The sequence below is a fragment of the Varanus komodoensis genome, unplaced genomic scaffold (assembly GCF_004798865.1).
Source record: "Varanus komodoensis strain SLA01 unplaced genomic scaffold, ASM479886v1 scaffold23, whole genome shotgun sequence".
NCBI lineage: Eukaryota > Metazoa > Chordata > Lepidosauria > Squamata > Varanidae > Varanus > Varanus komodoensis.
In genome coordinates this window covers 18004989-18019394 of record NW_025335627.1, presented here as the reverse complement: position 1 = coordinate 18019394, position 14406 = coordinate 18004989, and positions in this window count along the sequence as shown.

Below are 14406 nucleotides of genomic sequence, written 5' to 3'. Positions count from 1 at the left end.
GCAACAGGCCAGAGCAGCCTTCCCGCCTTTCTTTTGCCCGCTCAGCAAGCCGCACGTCAATTTGAATAGCCACAAGCATCAATTTTTGTAAGTTGATAAGTTGTAAGTTGATACATCCAAAATCTCCCCCCTAAGTCCCTCTTGATATTGTACCATCAAGGCTTCCTCATTCCATCCTAGGTCATTCATCAAAAGTTGAAACTGAATCAGCAGCTGAACCTGTTCCCTGCCGCAGGCGTTTAACTTTCCTTGTGTGCCCCCACGCCTAGAAAGAGTCCCAAGGCATTCAAAAAAGCTGCTGCATCATTCAAAATGGGGTCTTGAGCCACCAGTCTCGCAGTTGCCATTGAGCAGCCATCCTTGAAAGCTGATTGATTAAGAAGCCTACCTTGGTCTTTTCAATCGGTGAAGTCGTTTTGGCGAAGATGTATGTATAGTTCACATTGTGCCCTGAAAGTTGTAAATCCTTCTCTCTTTCCATCATACTTGGGAGGTGGGGGCATCATTGGGCATCATTTCAACTTTAGCTCCAAAGCCTGGCGGGGGAGCCGTCACCGCTGTAGATGCTGCTACTTGGAGTGAAGCAACTTCAGCACGCAAATGATTAATCTCCTCGTTTGCTGCCACTGATTCAGCCCTCAAAAGGACATTCTCATCTTGTAAAGCTTTGATCTCCAGGGGGGCAGCCTGAGCTGTGGAGTCCATCTCTGAGCTGCTCCAATAAAACCATTGCCTGGCTGTGTGAGTTACGATGCTCTTGTGGATGGTGGAGCGTCGAGGAGGAGAGAGGGGGCAAGCTGTAGTGAGGCTGGAGCACTCTTCCTAATTACTTACACAGGTACAGGCAATAAGGGTTTAAAGCCTTTTATTCCAAACAACTTCAGAGATACACAGGCAATGAATAATACAGGAGCCGTTAATGGTAGTTCTAAGCAACACAGTTGCCCCCTCCTTTCTGACCTATCTCAGATTTATGACGTACTTTTCACCGGACAGGAATGCACCTCCCCATGGGGGCTTGATAAACTCCTCTCCCTCCTTCTTTGACTTTGTCTGTCTTCTAATTGGCTCAAGCGCCGAAGTCTTCTCCTCAGCTGGGCATTCTCCATGGCAACAGACAGTCCCATGGCCTGCATAGCTGTGTTATCTTGTTGAAGAATGCAGCTCTTCGGAGGCTGGTGAAAAACCTGCTGATGCTACCAGATGTTCCATTCTTATTCAGTCTGTTCTTGAGTGACCTCTAAGGCAAGAGCATTTATCTTGGCAGAATGGCTTTGGTCTGCTTACTCCTTCACTGTGATCTGAAGCTCTTGCAACCAGGTACCCCATAAGTGCTATTAGTAAAGGAGCAAGAGAAGAAGATAGGCTGGAGCTGTAGTTTCAGTGAAAAGCTTGTTACGGAGGCCTCTTTCTTCTTCAGTAGCCTCCCCATCCTGAGCCAGCAGCCTCTTCACCTCGTAACAACAATTTATTTTCTTTCACTGTTTTTTCTCATGAGGTGGTCCCTTCTCTCTTTCCCTTCTTCTGGTTATCACACTCGAGACAATCCTTTGAAATTCAGTTCTTTTATTGAAACTCAACAGACTACAGATCAATATGGAGTCCAAATAGCCTTTTACCAGAGATGAGAGATAAGTTCCTGCCCACATAAAGTGTTGGATCCAAACTGGAAACTTTTGGTCAGTCCCTTCCTTTCAGTAAAGCTGCAAGGAGCTCTTGCTACTTGAGGGCCAGATGGTGGGAACACAAAGCCCCTCCAGCTGAGCAGCTCATTTCTCCTGATTCTTCCTTACCAGCGCAAGGACTGAGTCTGGCATATGCTCCTCCTCCCCCACTTATGAAAATGCTTCTGCCCCTTCCAAAGCAGGTCAATTCTCATGTCTGCCTGAGGACCTTCACTAGGCAGCCTTGGAACTCCAAAGGCCTCTTCCCCACCTCACTCCTCCACCTCTTCCTCAGAACCTGACAACAAGTCTATCTGACCAGTCTGTGGTGTGTGAAAGACGGGCCCATGCTCTGCCCTGAGGTCTTACAGCAAATACATAACTCTTCCTTCTACCTGGCACTTCTGGCCATCATTCCCAGCCAGCCTAACCATGGATCTTGCTTGGTGGGGATGATGATGAGTTGCAGTCCAAAATTTCTGGAAGGCACCAGGCTGGAAAAAGGCTGCCTTACATCTTTGACAAACAAGGGGATATGATTTTGTGAGAGTTTGTACTAAAACTGAGGACATAACACAAAATTCATGCCCATTCCTTTCTCCAGAACCCTGAAATAGGGGAATATTTGTGACTGTAATAAAGCGGTCCTTGGTTCAGTAAAGAGAAGACTATCAGGTTTCTAAGGAAAGCCCTTCTCAAAGAGAGACTGAACACCAGATCTGGTTTTAAACACTATGCATGTGACATTTATTCTATGATATAAAGAATACAGAAGTATAAGAATACAAGTTCAGCAGTCATCAGCAACAATATCAAGAGGCCTCATTCACACTCACATTCATGCAACACTCATACAGCCAATGGACCCTCTCGGTGATCCATCGGGACTGTGGGTGACCAGTTGCAGTGCTGTTCTGGCACACATGAGAGCTGGAAAGCCCAGTCATTGTATACCTTAAAGTTGACTCTATCAGCTTAGTCCAACTGGATCGAACAGTGAACTCCTCTGAGCAGAGCTGACACACAGAACGTGCTGGTCTCTATCTTGAACACACACACTCTCATCACATTCCATTGTCTCTCTGGATGGTACAGCATGGGCTTATCTTATCTGTTATGTTCCATTCTCCAACCACTCCCGGCCTCTCAGTTTTCTCAGTCTGGTCAGTCCCATCATGCTTTTAAATTCTTCATTTTCTTCTGGGCCTTAGGCCTTCAGGAACCAATGCACACTGTAACATATTTCTAGTACTATTCAAGGTTCAGAAAAGTGGTGCCACTCTTAACATAAAATGCCTTCATCTGATAGTCAAGACACAGTCTCAGTTCTTAAAAGCATAATTCTGATAGTACCAATTTTCTGTACTACTCCTTTATTAAACAAAACAACAAAATGCCACTGGAATCAAACATCTAAATAAAATCCCCACTGAGCTATGCAGATTCAAGCATCCATATTATAACCTGTTCTACTGGCAGTTAGTTTCCCACCAGGACCACAGCAGGTAATTTGTGGCCATTTGGATGCTTTTGCCTACAGTTCCCATGAGCCCTAGCTAGCATAGTCAATGGTGAGAAATCATGGGAATTATAGGCTAAAGCATCATGATGGCTACAAGTTACCTAGCTCTGCATTAGGAAGTAGCTGCAATTTTGAGGCCTTCCATTTCCCTTTAGATTTTAAATTAAAGATACAAGAGATGCACAAAACCTTTGAAATAAGAGAAGTGAAAAAAGTTGTTTTTTGTTAGGAACACCCACAAATCAGAATTCCTAAAATTATGAGCAGATTTTGTAACTGCTAATTCTGCCTTTTGCAGTAACAAGACCCCATATTGATCCCAATTCCTATAGGACATGAAACCTCATCATTGTTAAGAATAGAATTTCATTTGGATCCAGTTTAAATATTTAATGGGCATCCTTGTTTCTTCCCACCAGACTGGAACCAATGAATCTGCTTGTTGAAACCGGCATATTATCTTTCTTCTTTTCAACAGAGGGTCTTGTTAAGACTGTTCAGTTTGATTAATGCTGATGGCTGGATGTTCTTCAGCAGAGATAAGGGTTCATGGAAGAATATTATGTGCATGGCTTGGCAGAGTCTGTTGATTACTCAAGCAGCATATTCAGCTTGTATTACATACACATTGGCCAGTGTGGTGCAGCAGCTAGAAAGGAAGTTATGGAGATAAGGAGCCTCTGACCTGCCAGGGAATGGGCTGCACAAGCCAACATATGTCAGCTCAGAAGGAGGCTCCCCGAGATCAGCAGGGGTGCTTCTTGGTTGAAATGCAGGCAGGTGGCCTTGGGCAGGTCGCTGGACTAAGGCCTGCTTCATGTGCAGGAAATGGAAACATGCCTGTGATGCAAGGACCGGGATATGGGTGGCAGCTGAGGTCAGTAGAGTGCAAGGACCAGGGTGCTGTTGTGAAGCAAAATCGTGCTGCTTAGTAGGGCTAAAGACAGGTGACATGGTCAACAGTCCAGGGTCAGGGTCAAGGTAGCAGGCAATCCAAGATTGTGTAGGGGAGAGAAAGCACAGTGCAGAAACAGTCCAGTGGTCTGATGCCAGGAAGACAGTCACATAAGGGTGGTCCCAACACAAGTGGGCTGGAGCAGGGAAGGAACAACTGGAACAAGCAAGACTACATAAGAGCAGGGCAAAGGTAGACTAGGGTACGCAGGATCAAACAAGAGCAAGGCAGGAACAACTGGAGCAAGCAGGAGAAGACTGGAGCACAATGGAGTAAGCTGGAGCAACTGGAGCAGGGCTAGAGCAAAGTCCAAAGCACAGTGATGCTGAGGCCAGAGCACAAGAGAGTTTTGGAGACTACCTGCATTGCTGTGGCAAAGAGCAGCAGTGTCAGGAAGCCTTTGAGGCTGGTCTCCAGGGCCTCCAGCTACACTGCATAATTGCTCCTCAGCTGTTCCATGAAAGTGCCTGCAAAGGTCTTCCTGGTTCTGAAGGCACTTGCAGGGTCACTCAGGCCCTGATCCTGACACGTGAATTCTCTCCAAGGGCAAACTAGGCTACACATGAATGGGAGAGGGGAAGTCTGAGGTGCTTTGGGATGGGATGTGTGAGGGGAGTTAGGCGCTTGTCTAACAGTTAGGCACAGTCTAACAGTTAGGCACAGTCCTTCCTCACAAAAGGTTGAGCTGCTCCATGCATGTCACGGGAAGTGCACATCAGTCTTCCTTGTGCCTATCTGAAATATAAATAGCAGATTCAGAAGATGTGGGGTGAAAGAGGCAGTTATTCTTGGTGCATTTTCCAGGGCTGGGGACACCAATTCTTTGGATGAGGACTGTGAGGGCTGGGAAATGAGATGCAGTGATCTACAATCACTGTGCTCAAAATGCCTGGGAGGATAAAAGGGTCTTCAACAAAGGACCACAGCATAGGCAAGCCTGTCTGGGAAGGGCCTGGATGAGGTTCCACTCCGACAAAGCACCTCTCCTTGGTGGCCATGTGCCTTGCCTTGCTTGGCAGAACACATGGGACAAGGCCCTCTGAGGTCCTTAGTGTCCAGTTGGGAAATTATGGAGGAGGCACTCCTTCAGGTCACACTCCCTTCCACACACAACGTAAAGCATGTTGCCAGTTCTAGAGCACCTCTGTCAAGCATGAGGGAGCAGGCAAAAGGACAGAGGCCATTTGAACAAGGAACCATGGAAACGGAAACAGTACGATCAGAGGAATGTAGGAACCACATCGGAAAGAGATGTCATAGGTCATCTGCCTTTGGTTATCTAGCCAACCATGAAGAGAATGGATGGAGAGGAAGAGGCTGTGTCTGGAATTATAACCTCCTCAGAGTAGCACCTTTGCCACAGGACATCATAATAAGCCCCTAGTCACTTCCCAGGGACACAATCTGTGACAAATTCTGTCCCTCCAGCCATACAGACAAGAACTCAAAGGGCTCAGTTGGGACAATACCACTCAGGGTTGTCCTCCCAATGGAAATCCATTCTGTGGTATCTCTTTTATCAGATATGATGACACCTTCATTTTGACAGGCTTTAAATCTGTAACATTTGAACAGTGAAGGGTGCTGGCTTCAGTGCCAGCACTGCAGTTTACTCATCTGGGAAGGTTTAAAGAGTTCTCCATGGTGCTGAACTGGGTCAGCCAGGTTCAACACCATGGAAAGCTCCTTCAAGTTCCAGGTGATGATGAGAGTAGATACATCATCCCACTTTTATTTATTTCGTATGGCACAGGAAAATACAGCATCATTGCATAAACATTCACAAACCAATATATACTGTGTGTAAAATGCGAAACAATAAGACAATCTGTTGTTGTTGTTAGTCACAAAGTCGTGTCCAACCCATCGCGACCCCATGGACAACATTCCTCCAGGCCTTCCAGTAACAAAATAAGACAATAAATTAACTTAAAACAATAAGTTAACTTAAATTAATTAAATTAACTTATTTTTAAAATAAGTTTAATAATAATTAAAACCTAAAACTTAAAAACTGTACCACTGACATCAGAGCTTCCAGTATCTGCTGTGTGGGTAAGAATGTATTTTACTCTTGCTACAAACAACTTTGTGCTTCAGACATGTTCTGAGCCAAGAAAGTGAACCTCCAGCCCAGAAGTCACATTCAGTCTGCCCCATCAGCCCGCAAAAACCTCCATCTGGCCCAGAAAAGCCTCCAGTGAGTCCCTCCCACCTTCACAAAGCCCCTCCCTATTACAGAAGAAAGCATGGGTAGGAGAGCAGCTCCTGATTAGGCTGTGGTCTCAAGGAGTGCTTCTGGAGGCCATGAGCCCATTGGCTTTGCCCCACTGCTCTCCATCTTGGGTTCAAAGAACTTCTGGAAATGGCCTTTGAGGCAGCAAAGGGGCCTCTACAACACACCTCAGTTGCTCCAGAAGGATGCCTTGGTCAGGAGTACTGCAAACATCCAAGAAGTCCAGGAGTCACACAGATGGTTCATCTCCCAGCCTTGGCCAACCATCAGGGCTAACAAAGCTGCATTTTGTGCCAATCCCTGGCTAGAAATCCAGGCTGAAATAAACCCAAACAATGGAAAATGGTCTTACCCATCAAAGATCCACTCAAGATCATTGTCCACAACAGGTATACTGTCACTGGCTGATAGCTGGAATAATCTTAGAGGCCCAAATAAGCTTTCCTCATGCACGACTGCTTCTTTCAAGATAGCTGGGACTATGTCATTCAGCCAGAGACATTTATTACTTCCTGGATGTAGCCAGTCAGCTCACTCCAGCTTGATGCTAGAGCCTGGAAGGGTGGAGATCAAGTAGACATATGGCAGGCTGCAATCTTGTCTGTGTCCTACACTTTCAAAAACTTAAAATCGTTCCAGAATATGGACTAGACAGCATTCTGGATACCATCATGGACATCTACAAACTGAGCAGAGTCCAAAATGCAAGGGATGTGAATGATCTATTTATCCTCAACATGCTTTGTAGAAAGAAAAATGGATGCAACAAACATCATCTTGTTGGCCAGACTACAGAATGCTACATACCCCTTGGAAAATGTATTGTGAAGAGAAGATGATGATGATGATGATGATGATGATGATGGAGGTGTATTAAGCTATGTGCTCTGGCCCAAAGAGAAACATCCATTTTGAAATGCTTATTGCACTGCATTTGCAGGAGGATGTTGTTTTTTGCCCAAGCAGATGCTTACTTGCACACTTCCTAATTTCTGTAGCCATTGAATGAGTAGGAAGAACGGGCTTCTCATCATGTTTCTTTGAAGCTAAATTTGTCTTTTCAAACATTCATAGCATTGGTAGCTCTGAGAATGCTAGAGAGTGCTGTGGAAAGTAGGGAGAACTGCACAGTAGTGAGAATTAACATTCCTGCAATCACCTGGCATCACTGATGGAGCCAGGTCAGTTTAGACCGGCAGATTCATCTTTGTGGCTCACAGCTTTCCTCATGTTTAAACCCAGTCTAATGACATGCTTGCTTCTCTAACCAAAGTGCTGGAACACATTTTGTTTCTGGGTTTGGAGCCTTCAGGTTAAATCTGTACCACATTTCTGGAACATTTCCTGCATAGTTAGGCTAGAACAGAAGCTGATTAAAAATGCTGTCTACTGCTTGGATCCAATAAGATCCTGCAGTATCCACTTAAAGACTTCTAGCACACATGGTGGCGAGACACACCAAAAGTTAATCTAGTCCAAGCCTCTGCCTAAAAGGCAGGATCAGCCTCACCTCTAAGAGGTAGATTGTTATTATTTTTAAGAACAGTATTTCATCTCTATACCATCCAAAGCCCTCTGGACAGTTTACAGTTCATAAAGTAATACAATAAAATACCAAAACTGATTATTCTAAAACCCAAACATTTAAATCAAACTAGAAAAATTCTAAAACAACATGAAATGAAGCATAGATCTGTAAAACATCTGGGATGGGTGATCCCATTAACTTCTTGCATATTTATGCATGTCTTCAAATGCCTTTGTATAAATGGCTGTCTTGTCCTGGAATCAAAAAGCTAACCAGGTTGATGCCCAGTTGGCCTCTGTGGGGAGGGCACTCCATAGATGGGAAGTCACCATTGAGAAAGCCCTCTTCTTTTATAACTTAAAACACAGAAGCACAGAAGCATACAAACAGTCAGTGCAAGTGAGTGGAACTGGTCTTATATGTGTTCATATCTATGGGGCCCAGCAGTTAGTCTAGCCGCTGCATTTTGCACCAGCTGCAGCTTTGAACAGTCTTGGAGGATGGTTCCATGGAGAGTGCATTGTGGTAACCTAGTTTAGAGATCACCAGAGTGTAGATTACTGCAGCCAGAGTATCCCTGTCCAGGTAGGGACACAGCTAGATGACCAGTCAGAGCTGGTAGAAAGCACTTGATGCCCCTGAGACCACCTGAGCCTCAAGTGACAGAGAAGGCTCAAGGAAGACCCTCAAATGACGAACCTGCTCCTTCATGGGGAGTGCAATCCCACCCAGAAGAGGCTGAACACCCTCCATCTGGCCAGAGGAACCATCCATCTTGTCTGGACTGAACTTCAGTCTGTCAGCCCTCACCGAGTCCGTGGTCACAGCCAGGCACCGGCTGGCATGTCCACAGCTTCACCTGATGGGGGTGAAAAGGAAAAACAAAGCCGCACAGCACCCGCATACCTCAAAAGTCCAGATGACCCCACTCTGTGGCTTCATATGGCTGTTAACAGCATGGGGGACAGGACAGACCCCTGAGGAACACCATGCTGGAGAATCCATGGGGCTGAACAATATTCCCCAAGCACCACCTTCTGGAGACAGTTCTCTGGGTAACAGTCCAGCACTCGTACTTCCAACTCTGACAGTCACCCTGGATGGATACCATGGCTGATGGTACCAAAAGCCACTAAGAGATTCAGAGGTATCAATGGGGTAAGACTACTCCCTATCTCTCCCCCAGCAAAGGACCAAAGCTGTTTTTGTGCAAGTATTCTGCCTGAACATGGACTAAAATGCACCTAGATAACCAGCCACATTTCAGAGTGGAATTCATTAACAAGCACCTGCTCAGGAAAGGACTTTGCCTAAGGAAGGAACATTTGCTACTAGCCTAAAGTTATTTAGTTCATATGGGTTGGGGGAGGATTTCTTTGGGTGTGGTCTAATCCTTACCTATTTCAGGTGGAATGGAACCACTCCCTTTCATAAAGAGGTACCTTATTATTTCTCCCTTGCTGTCTTTTATAAGCCAGGCAGGGCAAGGATCCAGTGCAGAAGTGTCTGCATGAATTTGTAAGACCCTCAATGTCCTACTCCCCCTCCCCAATTTACTGGTGCTTTTCAGGTAACAGTCAGGCAAATAATAGCTGACAACTGTGCAGAATTAGCCTTGCATTTGGATAGCTGTAAGCATGCACTTGCAAAATATTGTTTTAAAACAGCATTAAAAAAAAAAGACCAAGTCTCCAACTACAGTTTTGAGGCTTATGAGAAAAAAAACTGAGGAATGAGTTGGTGGAAAGGCAATCACTGGCAAGATTACAAAAGTGCGTGGTAGGAGGCTTTGTGACTCTTGTTAAGCAGCTCTGTAGTCTTTTCTGACAAACCACAATGAATTCACTCTACTAGGTTTGGGTGACAGGACAACCAGTTGTGGCCAAGAACAACCCTAGACCAAACTACGGGTTTTTGGGGTAGCTTGGCTGTGAGAGGCCTGCATCCTGCAGAAACTGCATTGGGTTCAGAAGCCCATGGTGGGTGATTGTTTCAGGAAAAAAAGATCCAGGTCTCATTTGAACACCTGCACTGTAGTGGCCATACCATGATCAGGAGAGACAAATTTCCATAAACAAGGGAGCACCACTGAAAAGGTGTAAAGCACCTCATTCCTGCATCTTTTCACAGTGTGCATTTTTGCTGTGAAAAGATGCAAGGGAACTCTTCCTAGTATTTTGTCTGGCAATTTAAAAATGTTTGTTTATATTTGTTTGGATTTCTATAGCATCCTTCTAGCTGTAAGATGCCTAGCAGTTTCACCCAGAAGATGCCTACAATGGTTTTGCATTAAGACTGGCACAAATACGATGATTGTGCAGTAGAAGAAATGGTCTCTACTTCCTACATAATCATTAACATCTAATATGTACAGTTAGTGATGTATTGCATTTTCTGGTATCTTCCTATATTATAAATTGAATGTTCTTGCAATCACATACCCTTTCTAAGAGTATCAGTCCAGTCTCTTTCTCTCTGTTTGTTCACTGTTCAGAAATTAGTGCAAGAGATCTTGCTTTTGGCTCTTGCCTCTTGGCAGAGCAGCGGAGCAGCAGAGGCTGGGAGAGAGTGCTGAGGGTGCCCAGGGGACCGGCAAAGATAAGGCAGGAGCTGGGCAGAAGAGCAGAGGGCCAGGAGCAGCGGAGAGGCAAGGAGGTGGGGCCAGAGAGGCCAGGAGGAAGCAGAGGGGCGGGGCCACCAGCCTGAGAGGCTGTGCTCAGCCGTTGGTAGCACCAATGGCAACGTGTTAAGGGCATTGTCCCTTTCTGCATCCCTTAGCTGTGGCCCGGGTTGCCCAGGGACTCCCTTCCCTGGGGGTAGCTTTTTGTTTTGTTCCCCCCCACACACCACACACACACAATTAAAATTTTTATTTTATCCTTGTGTGTGTGTATGGGTTTTGTCTGGGAGAACTGGGCGAGTGAGGAGTAGTGCAGGACAGACAAGATGGGGGACCAAGGTAGGGTCTTTGAGGGGTTCCCAATGGCAGGCTAGGAGATGGCCTTGGTGGGAATCACAGGTGTGGCTGTCCGCTGCGACAGCTGCGACATGTTTGCCCTTCTGCCTCAGGAGAGGCAGGGATACACTTGCCCTCAGTGCAAGTTGGTGACCCTCCTACAGGAGGAGGTGAGGTGCCTGAGGGCTGAGAGAGCTCTCAAGGCCCCCCAGGAGCAGCTCCCCTCTAGACAGAGGGTTGAGGGAGGGGTCACAGGAGGAGCAGCCGGGGAGACATGGAGGCATGTCACTTGCAGGCAGGGGAGGCCAGCATGGCCTCCTCTTTCTCCTGGCACCAATCTGGAGCTGGGAAACAGGTTCTCTCTGCTTGGGGAGGCTGCGGCTGATAAAGCCTTGGGGGACCAGCAAGACCCCGAGTCTGGGACCACAAGCAGCAAGGGAGCTGCTGTAGGAGAGGCGAGGGCCAGGGCACGGCTGCCTACCACCACTGGGAAGACACGGCGGCAGGTGATTGTCGTTGGGGACTCCCTGCTGAGGGGCACTGAGGCGGTGGTGTGCCGCCCTGACCTTGAGGCGAGGGAGGTTTGTTGCCTGCCGGGCGCACGCATCTGGCATGTGAAGGATAAAGTAGAGCATCTTGTTTGCTCTTGGGGTCATCAGCTGCTTCTGGTGATCCATGTGGAGACAAATGACATAGGCAGCGTGTGGTCAGGATCACCAAGGACTTAGAAATATAGAAACAGAGTGAGTCAGAAGGGGCCTCCTGGGCCATCTAGTCTGACCCCCAGCTCCATCCGGCTCCACTCATGACATGCCTACCATGTGACTTCAAGGCCTTGGGGAAGAAACTTGGGGACCTAAAGGCCCAAGTGGCCTTCTCATTGATCTTACCGGTCCAGGGATTTGGGCCAGGCAGAGAAAGGAGGGTCGCTGAGGTGAACGACTGGCTTAGGGTGTGGTGCCAGAAGGAACACTTCGGCTTCCTCGATCACGGCACCCGGTTTCTTGCCAATGGACTTCTGGTAAGGGATGGGTTGCACCTCACGAGGATGGGGAAAAGGTCCTTTGGAGATGCTCTAGTGAGCTTTGTCCAGAAAACTTTAAACTGAACTGGGGGGGGGGCGTGTTCAGCCCCCCCAGAAACTTGTCTGCACTGGACAAATGTGGGGAGAGGATCAGGGCTCTGGGAGCAGGGTTTTAGAGGTACTGCAGGGACTGACAGGACTCCTACGAAGAGGGGGCCAGTATCAGGAAAGATGGGAGGAAGTAGGAGGCTGGGAATTCCAAAGAAAGGAAGCTGTGAGCTGTGAGAAGGAGTTGAGGTGCATATACATCAATGTTAGGAGCATAGGTAATAAGCAGGAAGAGCTTGAAGCTCTCCTGGGAATAGGAGGGTGGGGATCATGGAAACTTGGTGGGATGAAAGGTAAGACTGGAATGTAAACATCGAGGGGTATCACCTGTTTAGAAAGGACAGGAAGGGAAAGAGGGGTGGGGGGGTGTAGCTTTGTATGTCAGGAAAGAGATAGGATGTAGTGAGATATAATGCAGCACAGATGGGGATCTGGTAGAGGCAGTCTGGATGAAACTAAGCGGTTTTGACAGGGAAAGGGACCTGACAGTGGGGGTATATTATTGCCCTCCAGGTCAACTTGAGACCCTGGATGATGTCCTGACAGATCAGATTCGAAGGATATATCGGGGGAGGGACACAGTAATTATGGGAGATTTCAATATCCCGGATATTAGTTGGGAGACTCATTCAGCAAGGTCACATCGCTTGCTAGAAGCTATAGATGAAGGGTTTTTCAAACAGAGGGTCAACTGAAGGCCAGACTGGGGAAAGTCTCCTGGGATAGGTTACTGGAAGGCAAGCAAGTTGAGGAGGGGTGGACAGCACTCAAAAGGGAGGTTTTGGAGGTGCAAGCCTTGACGATACCTCTAGTTAGTAAGGCGGGGAGGCAAAGGAGAGCACTGCCATGGTTGCGAAAGGAGGTGGTTAGAGGGATTGGACACAAGAGGAACCTCCATAGGAAATGGGTACTGGGCAAATAGACAAAAAGGTATACCGGGAGAAGGAGGCCCGTTGCAGAAGGATTCTTCGCAAGGCTAAGGCTGATTATGAGACTTGCCAAGAATATCAAGGGCTTCTTTCAGCATGTAAATAGGAAGAGGAAGGAGAGACAAGTAGTGGGACCACTAAATAAGGAGGAAGGAGATCCAGTGACTGATACGAGGGAACAGGCACAGATGCTAAATGACTATTTTGCCTCTGTGTTCTCCCCAAAGCAGGATGGGGGAGATCCACATGGGGGATTAGATGAGACCGAGGACTTAGGGGCACAGATTAGAGTCACCCCCTATAAGTTGAGGGGCTTCTTAGGGACTGGATGTTACAAAGGTGCAAGGCCCTGACGGGATACAGCTGAGAGTACTTCGAGGGTCAGCAGGGGTTCTTTCACACCCGCTGGCCTCCATTTTTGAGGCCTTGTGGAGAACAGCGTGAAGTTCCAGAGGACTGGAGGGTGGCATCAGTGGTCCCAATTTTCAAAGCAGGTAGTAGAAGGGACATGGGGAATTACAGACCAGTTAGCTTCACATCCATTGTAGGAAAAACAATGGAAAGGCTCATAATAGCAAGAGATCTAGTGATGCTAGATAGGGAAGGAAGGCTATCACACAATACGGGTTTCGCAAAAACAGGTCCTGCCAGACAAGCCTTGTAGAATTCTATGACAAGGTTTCAAGGTGGGTAGATGGAGGGGATGCAGTGGATGTGGTTTACCTGGATTTCAGCAAGGCCTTTGACAATGTGCCCCATGATATCCTGGTTGAGAAACTGAGGAGTTTTGAGATAGACCAATGCACTGTCCGATGGATTAGGGAATGGTTGACTGACCGAAAGCAGAGGGTAACTATTAGTAGGAAATAATCAGGATGGCAGCCAGTGACAAGTGGGGTCCCCCAGGGCTCTGTCCTGGGGCCGATCCTGTTTAATCTTTTCATCAGCAACATGGAAGAAGGGATGAACAGTGTGCTGATCAAATTCGCAGACAACACTAAAACTGGAGCAGTGGCCACAACTGAGGAGCAGGTACTCGATCCAAAAGGGTCTGGACAGACCATGGAAGTAGGCAGGAGAGAATAGGATGGCGTTCAATGTGGATGAGTGCAAGGTCTTGCACTTGGGGCATAGGAATGGGTGTCATAAGTATAAGTTAGGGGACAAGTGGCTGGAGAGCAGCACTTGTGAAAGGGATCTTGGGATGCCACTTGACTGCAGGCTAAACATGAATCGGCAGTGTGATGCTGTGATCAAGACGGTGAACGCAACCCTCAGTTGCAAACCAGAAGTGTGGCTTCTAGATCGAGAGAAGTACAGTAGTACTTTGGCTCACGAACTTAATCTGTTCCAGGAGTCTGATCGTGACCCAAATTGGTCATGAGCCAAGTTAAATTTCCCCATAAGGTTCAATGTAAATAAGATTAATCCGTTCTGCAACCATTTTTTAAATTAGAAAAATGTGAAGCAAAGTGACAACAACA